The sequence below is a fragment of the Pygoscelis adeliae genome, unplaced genomic scaffold, assembly GCF_000699105.1.
Source record: "Pygoscelis adeliae isolate BGI_AS28 unplaced genomic scaffold, ASM69910v1 Scaffold57, whole genome shotgun sequence".
NCBI lineage: Eukaryota > Metazoa > Chordata > Aves > Sphenisciformes > Spheniscidae > Pygoscelis > Pygoscelis adeliae.
In genome coordinates this window covers 7,613,765-7,624,252 of record NW_008825615.1, presented here as the reverse complement: position 1 = coordinate 7,624,252, position 10,488 = coordinate 7,613,765, and positions in this window count along the sequence as shown.

Sequence of the window (10,488 nt, the reverse complement as noted above, 5' to 3'; positions counted from 1 at the left end):
GGGTTTTCTAGCCCCGTGAATAAGGGTTATATAGTTGTCTTTTTCTCAAAAAAAACCCAATTTGCACAATCCTAACTTCTCTCATTATCTACCCAGATGACTACCCCAGCCTGAAATCTCAGCCTCTCTAAGACAGGAGGACAAGGAATTTCACTTCTGAATCATAGCATTTCATTAAAAAAACATTAACATTAAAAGTTGCTATTCTGACAGTCATATTAAAAAACTATATAGTACTTGAGCTCTCTCTATATTTGGCTTCTGCTTCAGTGCAGAAGCTGTCCTTTCCCAAAGAACAAAGAGCAAATCTTGAGGCCAGGGGGAGGTTAGGAAGGTAGGTGCAGCAGCTTTGCGAACCAACGAGCCACTTGAAGAAGCTTATTAGTGTTTTGATTGAAAGGATGCACTGTTCGGTGTTCAAAAGATAAACTTACGGTTAAAAAAAAAAAAAGGATATTAAAGAAACTCTGCATAGCAGCAAATCTGAGTAATTAATCACTACATTTGCCTCAATGTCCAATAGCTACTTGTGCCCATAGAAGCCACACGGGATATGTAAAGCCTCCAGAGGCACAAAGGTGGTTCCAAAGTGGCATTTCATGGGTGACGCTTGTATGTTTGATTGCTGCAATTATGAGGCAGCAGCGAGCCGGGGGAAGAGGGGGTGGTAGGAGCCATCCAGCCCCCATGCTGCGGATGGGCACCCCCGGTGCGGTGCCACCACTGACTGGTGCAGCTTGACTGTTGGCGGTCAGGCTGGCACCGTGGGCGTGAAGGTGGAGCCTTTGTGGTGAAGGCTGGGGGCCACGTCTCTCCTCTCCTGGGGTGCTCCCTGTTGTTTCACTGGAGACAGGTCCCAAAACCCATCTGGGTCTCCTCTGGTCTCCTGAGCCCTGGGGAGCTGCAGCTGCAGTGGTATTTGTGGCTTCCTTCCCCCTCCGGTGTGATTGAAAAGCTCTTTTTCTCTTCCCACAGGAACAGCCATGGGTGAAAAGGGAGGCCAAAGGGGTGAGATCTGCCCTGCCCCAAACTGTGGACCCCAGACGGACCTCAGCCACCACGGCTGCACACACCTGGCCACCCTGGGTTGCAGCTGGCTGGACTGACAAACTATGTCATAAACAACGAGTAATTTAAAATAATTTTAAAGGAAATAAATAGTTAATAGTCTGTAAGATTTGCAAAACTCTGTACTACTTATGAAAGACCCTACATTTCCCTTTATGCTCTTCTGTATCCTTGAGCTGTGCTTGTCTAGCCTCTCCTACGCCATTTCATCTGCCCCACGGTGGTACCAGCTGGGGCTGTAGCACCCAGAAAAACAACAGCAGAGGCCTCAAAGTCTCTTGTAAAAAAAACCCCACTGTCACCAGATCTGAAAATCATAAGCATTTTCAAAATGATGAGAATTAGGAGATTTATAAGTAATCACCTTGGAACTTAGATGGTATTTCTCTTTTTTAATTCAGCTACCATTTTCCTCATTGCAAAATGAATGTAATTTAAGCTATGCTATTTTATTTAATTTTAAGAATGCAACATCCATTAGAAAGTACATTATAAAGTATGTTTTGCCAGAAACATCTCCAATATTACAGGGAATAATCCTGTTGCATCCTTCTATGATTTATAGTGCTTTTTTTTCTTGTCTTTAAACATTTCCTGGTAAAAGATGGTACACAGACCTGTTGGAGCGGGTCCAGAAGAGGGCCACGAAAATGATCAGGGGGCTGGAACACCTCTCCTCTGAAGAAAGGCTGAGAGAGTTGGGGTTGTTCAGCCTAGAGAAGAGAAGGCTTTGGGGACACCTTACTGCAGCCTATCAGTACTTAAAGGGGGCTTCTAAAAAAGGTGGCAGCAGACTTTTTAGCAGGGCTTGTTGCGACAGGACAAGGGGGAATGGCTTTAAACTGTTTAAAGGGGGGTAGATTGAGACTAGATCTAAGGAAGAAATTTTTTACGCTGAGGGTGGTGAAGCCCTGTCACAGGTTGCCCAGAGAGGTGGTGGATGCCCCATCCCTGGAAACCTTCAAGGTCAGGTTGGACGAGGCTCTGAGCAACCTGATCTAGTTGAAGATGTCCCTGCCCACGGCAGGGGGGTTGGACTAGATGACCTTTAAAGGTCCCTTCCAATGCAAACTATTCTATGATTCTATGATTCTGTTCTGTGGTAGTGTCAGGCTAAGGAGCTCCATGAAGATTTATGCACCTGGATAAAGAGGACCCCTTTCATAATTTCCAGTTGGACCCCCTCCCATGTGTATTACTTTTTTCTGGAATTGTTTGCAATTTGGCTTAAATCTCTTGAAAAACGTGAAAGTAGCACTGCAAAAAAATAGTCTTCTGAATGGAAAATACAAGAATGAAAAGATCTCCTGAATTGAGGGGAAAAAAGACTGTAGGAACAGTGGATTATAGGTGTCAGTTCTTGGATCTTCTTTCTAATTCTGGTTTGACTCACTGTATAGCTTTAGTCAAGTTAAATAATCCTCTTTCACTCCCTCATTCGGGATCTGCAAGGATAATAGTCTTTTCCTGCTTTGCAGGGCTTTTGAAAGAGATACATGAATAGACTAACACAGAAGTACGAGGCCAAATTAGTAAAAGTATAATATGTAGCAGCTAATGTTTTACTAGTAGGGAAAACACTGTACCTCACTGCATATCACTTGGACTGTGGCTGTATTGTAGGTATTTTCCCTTTAAAATCTGTCACGGGAAACTTCAGAGGACAGCATAGGAACAGGGTATTAAAAACATGATGGACATCTAACTCTTCATTCAGTATGAATGAGGAAAAAAGATATAATAGAAAAACCAACAATGAAGGGAAACTTCTTTTTTCTAATTGAAATATTGCATGTAGTCAGCATTTCCTGTTGTGTAAATACATAAACAGAGGGATTTATTAAATAAAAAGTCATTGCAACTGTGTAAGCCTTTGCCACTTTAAGACCAGCACTATAAGGGAGTATACAATCTGCATACTCTGACAATTGACTTTAATTCTTTAGCTTCATCATACACAAATGTTTAAATCATTGGTAGTCTGTAAAAGAGATACTTTCCCTGATAATATAAGCCAGCAGAAGCTAAAAGCCTTTACTGGGATTAAAGTAGGGTCAGTAGGGTCCACAGCTTTTTCACTGAGACACAGCTTAATAAAAAGGACAACTGGAGGACATACCTCCTTGGGTTTGCAGACACGTACACAGGACTGCCTCTCCCATTCCCAGCACAGCCCTCCCCCCCTCTGGTCCAAGAAAATGGAGAAATAATCTTATTCTATTTTTAGCTTCCTTTAATGAGATTTATCGAATAGACAGGTGATGGAAGCTCCGCAACCTCGAAGCTGCAGGTATGCTGGTGCTCTGTGTCAGGTCCCCCTCAAGGCCTATAGATCTCATGTTGAGAGCTGCTGAACTGTCCCGGGGAGGAGCGGGATGGCTTCTGGGTGGTAGCTCCAGCAAGATACTTGAACTTTTCTATCTTAGCTGTGCATTTAGGTGACAGCTAACATACTTAGTGAGCTCTTGTATTTTGTTAAGCTCTCCACTTTTAGCTGCCTCCTGTACTCAAAGGCTTTTCTCGCACCTTTCTCAATGCTGAGGTTTGGTCATTACGTGGTGGTAAACGCCACGAATTTCCAGAAAAATCTGCATTAAAGATCCTGGAGAGCCTGCTGGTCTTTGCCAGCTGCGCACTCCCTGTTGGGGAGTGACCACAAGCTCCCCAGAACTGGAGACCTGGGGCGGGAGTGCCAGCAGAGAGCCTTCCTCCTAATTAATTGTAGCTATACTGCAATCTGTTAAGGAGCTATGTGATGGCAACTGAACAATGATAACTGGCACCCACTGATACCAGATCATAAAAAGCTGAATTACGTGTTTAGTTGTCCTAGTATTGGGGGCGGGGAGGAAAGGGAAAAATACCATATGTTGTTTTTAATCTTTTTAGAGTTGTTTAATGTTCCTCTAGCACAAAAATGTTTTTTTAGGAGTACTTTCCTTTGCAGAATTTCTTTGTGACAAATTATTTCCTTTTTTTCCCTTTCAGCCTGAATGCACACTATGCAGTACCACATTAGATACCGTTTTCTTTTTCTAAGTGTTGTTGTTTAGTAAGTTTCAGAATTCAGAAAAAAGACAGTCAAGGAAATTATATTTTACATGATACCTAGGAAACTTACAGAAGGAGCTCAATATTCCTTCATAAAACATTTAAGAAAAAAATTGGAGAGTTGAAGTATTGCCTTGAGCAGGAGTGTTCAAAACCTGCCTGGGGAAAGACCATGAAGAGAGGCTGTTTGGCCACTAAAAATTGTCTCTGAAGGAGATTCAATGCTGAGATTTTGCAGTGTGGGTGCACGAGAGGCACCTGGATGGTTACATGGGCACAAAGGCAGGTACCGAGGGGCCTTGTATACTCATGCAACTTCTAGGTTACCTCCACATACTAAACAGAGAAACCCCCTCACAATTTTTTTTTTTTAATTGAGATTTCATTGGCCATTATGAACAAATATGGTGGCCATCTGATAGTCATAATCAGAGCTTGCTCACAGTTAGTTTTATTAGATTAGGGGAGCGTGGCAGGGGGACCACCTCAGGAAGCCGCACAGCTGGTAATTATTATGTATCCTTTTTACCTGGATTTAAGAAACAGTGCCTGCTTATTTCTCAAGTTAATGCACATGAAAGAGAGAAGACAAGACCAAGATCTTGCAGATACTGAAGTGGAAAAAAAAGTGCTGAGCAGCCACGGTTTTTGCAAGCGGTGCACACTGGAAAAGCAATAAAATGACCAACATGGGCATATATCCCTACTGCAGAGGTTTCCTTCTTAGCGAGGGCAAGTTTATCCATAAATTGCAGCAAGCAGAATATCGCTGCTGAATGGGAACCACAAAAAGAAAGAAAACACACAGGAAAGATGAGAATAAATGGTTTGAACGCCAGCATTTCATTTTTCAGGAAGAAAACCCTGACCAGCAGGGTCTTCCTTAGCTCTCCAGCTCTCAGGCGCCAAGAGGGCTCCTTTCATTTCTTTGCAGAGGCCCTGCAGTGAGCAGGGCCCTGTGAGAGCTGCACGGCCTCCAAAGCAAAGGGGGCCGGGCCCCCCCGAGTTACGCTGTGGAGCTGGGGGTATTTCCAAGGACTTCCAATGCACCCTCCCTTAGCTGCCAGGGCAGGAAGGGACGCTGCTCGTGTGAGCATCCATCCCTGCACCCTCCATTCTACCAGACCACTGGCTAGAAAATCTCTGTCAAAACTCTTTTGAAGTGAAATTTTGAGTTTTCTTTTCACAAAACAGCTCTTGCTTTTGATGGAAAATTTGTATTTTTTTCTCTTCCCTCTAAAGACTGAATGGTAAAAGCCAAAATATTTTGGCCAGATGTGTGGAAAAAAACTATTTGGCACTGTTGCCAATGGCTTGTGGGAGTCACTGTTTGGCTGTCTCACGCCTCTGATCTCCTCACCAAGCCTCTGGATGACAATATCTCCCGAAATGCACTGTAGCAAGCGTGCTGCTCTGGCATCTCTGCAAAGAAGAGAGAGTGCGTGGGGCCCCAGGACCAAGTAGCAGAAAGCCCCTCTGCAGCAACACCATTGAGCCATATGGGCACCTTTGGTAATGGCAAAAGTCAAAGTTTCAGGTTCAGATTTTTCTTTAAAAAGATAAAAAGTGTATTTAGGAGAAACAAAGCCCCTTTCCAAGCAGCTCTAGTTAAAACATTTTTCTACCTTTGCTGGAAGGAGGAGGACAGTGAAAGAATCATCTTATCTCCATCAGCTCACAGCAATGCTCTTGCTCGGATGCCCTAAAGCTCATTCTCTCCTATCTCCTACGCTTGCCTTTGCTATTGACCTTCAAAGGCAGCAGCAAGGTAGCAGACTTTTGAGTTTTCACATGCTGAGATGGAGACAATTCATTTTCTATTCCTTAGCAACTGCTTGTATAAACAACTACCAGATGAGCAGTAAAACTGGGTTTGAGAACTACAAGCAAATTGACATTGTAAATAAATTGTTTTCGTACATGAAGTGGTGCAAGAGAAGCAAAAGGAGAGTTAAAGCCAAATGGAGATCATTGTTTTTTCCTTTCATGAAATGCACGTATGTAGCAGAATAGAGCACTAAGTCCAGCCATCTTTCCCCAGCAGCACTCACCAATTTTCCCAGTCCCAGCTTCTTCACACTGCCATTTCCCAAAGCTTTTCCTGTAAAATTAAACAAGCTTAAGTATTTCGCGAACACAGAAATACTCCAGATTTTGACCGATTTTAAATTTGCTTATAGTTGCTCCCATTGTGTGTGTGCTCCCACTTTCCACGTTTGCTTCTCTGCTCACCCAGCTCACCTCTTGGCCATGATGCTGCGGCACCACCGATGCCGACCTCGCAAGTGCTTCCACTTGTCTGGCTCAGAGCTCTGTGGGGAAATTGCCTTTTCTCTTCCACACGGCATGACCTGAGGGGCTACCCAGCCTGCGGGTGTGTAGAGATCATGACCGTGGGTTTGTAGGATTCTGTAATACACAAGGACAAGGAGGCTTTAGCCTCTAAATTTCTCTGCTTTATTACAGATTACCACAAATACCACAAAAATCACCACTAGCAAGTATACCTATATTTAATAAAGGGAATATATATATCTCAAGCTATTACAAATTACTATCAGCAATTAATAGTACGACAGCAATCAATAATAGTAACAATCAATAATATAACAGCTATCAATAGTATAGCCACAATCAACTATAGCAACCATCAGTATTATAGCAACAACCAAGTAGGTATATACTATTACAGGTTACTACAAAGTTATCATTAGTGAAGCAACTTATCAACAATATAACAGCAGATATACTTATGATAGATTACTTATATGAATATAGAATATCAGTATTAAGTAAATTAGACAGATCTCAGAAGGGGCCAAACCATCCCAAAAGTGAGAGTACAAACCAAACCGACCCCAGAAGGGGGCAAAAGGGGGACCAATAACGTAACAGAGAGAGTCTCACTTCAGAGGAGCTCTGTGTCACAGAGGCTGGAGTCAGCCAGGCAGCCCCAGTGAGGGTCCAGGAACCCAACCTCTTTAGGGCATTAAAAGTATGTGCAGCGCAGGAAGTTCTTAGAGAGAGTGCAGCTCCATTTTGGATAAAAAATAAGTCATTTTTCTATCACAGAGACATAAAAGGGCATAGGACACCACCACTTTGAGCAGCCAATAGATGCTGTTAATTTCTGTTTTTCCCCTGCGGCAGCCAATAGATGATGATGTTTTCTGTTCTTTCAGACCAATTTTTATTTTCCCAGACTGTTTTCCTCTTCTTGCAGCTAGAACAGCCAATGGCAGCTACCAATTCATACTTTCTCAGGATGTTTTCCCCTTTTTTCCAGACTATTTTTCACCTTTTCAGACGATAAGTTGCTGTTACAGTTCCTTGTTTTTGCAGTTATCGGTGGTATCTCTGGATGTCTCTGGTTTCTAGGTACCCAGCTGTACTTCAAAGACGCCAGCTGCGTGCTTCTCAAGGATGCTTCTGGTTCACAGGCCTGGTTCCCAGGCTCACAGTTCCCAGGCTGGTAGGCATTTCCCCTGTTAGTATTTTTCCAGCAGATATTTTCTTCTGTTAAGTAATTTTCCCCTTCTAGTCAGGCTGCCTTTATGGCGGCTCCCATCACCTCACCAACCAGTGTCACTGCCCGGTGGCCACCATGTTAAGTCTGCAAGCTGCTAGGCTTGTCTATGGAAGGGAGATAACTATTTTGGCAGCTGGCTTGTCTATGAGGGTGAAGGGGTGTTATTTGCCAATTTGTTTTTGTTTTAAGCCAAAAAAAATTAAGCAGGAGCTAGGTTGAACCAGAGGAAAATGCTGTGAGGTTTTCTGGGAGGGTCTGGATGTGCACAGGTTGCAAAAACAGGTGAGGTGATATTTGTTGTTTGTGGGGGTTTTTCTTCCTCCATCAGAATGTAGGTTCTGAAAATTTTTTGCTTTATATTTTAACCAAAATGGTGCATAGGAAGAAAATTACAGAAAACATGTTTTTGCCTACATTTTCCAGTTATCCCTTTTCAAAAAGAAGCTGCTTTTTTTCTCTAATCTGACTTTTTGTTAAAAAAAAATCCCTAAAAGTAGAAGCCCCAGGCTAGACTGTTTTGCATGATATGAGAATGGAGAGTAAGACTCCCAGCTTGGGTCTGCTTCAGTCCCCCAAAGGGAAGGAGGTGGGACTGTGTGTCTGGTGATCTCCATCTCAGCATTGCAGATGATGTGGACACAAGCAGAAGTGGTGCAGATTTTTTAAGATATTTAGACCTTGCTGCTATCTGAAAGGTCCAAATCATTTAGAAGGCCCTTACAAAAGGGATACAGATGCTAGCTTCTCATTGACAGTCCATGGGTGTTTTAAAATCTCTTAGGACCATCAATGAGCCTTGCAACATGAGAAAAGCGATACTTAAAATACTTAGTGAGGCTGACTCACTGTGAGGTTGGAAGTGATTGATGTCTTTGACAGCTACATCTATCTCTGGACAAGGTCTGGGGCCCTGCAAGAACACAGAGCACAATGAAGCATAAAGCTGAGGTACGATGTAGACCAGAGATTTTACTGTTACCTTATAAGAGAAAACTGGACATAAAATTGAATGTCTGATGAGGATCATCAAAAATATAGCTTTTACCTAGTCTGCTAGGTAGGGATTTGTATTTATGAATTTTTATTGTGTTTATACCGTTCTCATCTCCTTCACTCATTTATCTGTTCTCCACCAGGTTTCCTCTTTTCTTCAACAGCATTTGACTAGATGCTCTATCATGAGAGAAAAGTGCAAAGAAATATTAGTTTAACAAAACTGAATCTAAAATACATGTTTTGTGATTGTTCTTACATTATAGTACAGATTAATTGTATCTCAGTTGTTCCTAAATCTGGCTTCTATAACAAATATTGTTATCAAGAGCTGAGTATTTCTTTGAGACAATTCTACTGAAACCAGTGTCGTTCGCAGATGCAGATCTGAAGTCCATGGGTTAGCTTTCTTCTGTTATCTCAGTAAGAGTCTTCTATGTTTGACAGTATACTTTTTCCAACTGCCTATCCAGAAAGGGACCAAAAGGTAGGGTCTGGAAAGCTAAGATGAAAAAAATATCACTATCTTAAAAAAAGCCCACATTTCATTTCCGCTAAGCAGCTTGTTACAGGAAGACGAGATGACAAATCAGCAACATGGAGGTAGGAAGGCCAGGCTGTGCAATGGTCAGCTAAATCCCTCCCATGCTGCATCAAACATCTGAGGAAAAATACTGCAGCATGAAGAAATTGTAAATCTACTTCCGCTTCTCATTCAGAAAATATTCTCAGTGTTTCCCTTTTGATGGTTGTCAGCTGGATAATGCTACTGGATAATTGAATTTATAGCTTTGGAAAAAAATCAAATCTATCTAGGGACAGTAGGATTCCTTTTCAGAAGGCAAACAAACAAACCAACACTTACACAAGCAGCAAGATGCCTCGTAAGAGTCCTTTCAGTGACAATCCTCTGGACTGAGGCAAGGCTGAAAGCAGGTCTGTGTGCGTGGGATAACGGGCATCAGGCGGGAATGAAGCAGCGTTTTGTCCTGCAGAACCGGCTCACCCCTGACACTGCTCCTTCCAGCTGACTTTCTGAAACACCCCACATTTGCTGGGTGTGGTGCCAGCCAGAGTCATAGTAACCTGCAGCAAACTGTTATCTTACAAAAAACACAGAGGTAGCATGCAGGCATCTTACCTTCCTGTAGTTCCACTGGCACAGGAGAGGTTTACTCCTCCTGCAGCTTTGAACTCTTCAGCAATTATCTTAAAATATGAGTTAGCTAACTGGGTTATTCTTTTTCTTGTTGTGACTGGGACTCGGATCAAGGGTCCCCCAAACAAATTCCTCTTTACCTATATGGGCATGTGTTTAGGATCTTGATTTGGACTGATGAAGCTTGCCGATTTGCAGTAAGTGGGCAACAGTGTCTTTAGGTATGTATATATATAAATTCAATATTATGGATATTAAATAATAGCAAGATCACCTGAATTTTAGATAAAGGATATACAGTGATTGCAGGTGGTGTACAGCCTGGCTGTCTGAAGGAATTGGCTCCATACACTGTGGACCCAAATGTCATATTTCTGTTACCCATCAAGCACTGTACCCCTTTGGGGGGACTGAAATCTCAAATTCCAATCTGTAAAAATATTTTTTATTTATCTGTGTGAGCCACATCCCATTTCAGTGTTAGGGATTGTGCTAATGAAAATGTATCTGATTTGTAGGCATATGAGGGTAAGAACATTGTCACAAAAGAGCAAAGGCCGTGGCTCCAGCTGGGGGCTCTGCACCATCTCCCCCAGCGGCAGCCGATGCCTCCACGCAGACGGAACTGCTGAAGGCAGAGGCTGGCGCGCAGACCCCCGGCTGCAGGGAGGGCCCAAACCCCCCTCCT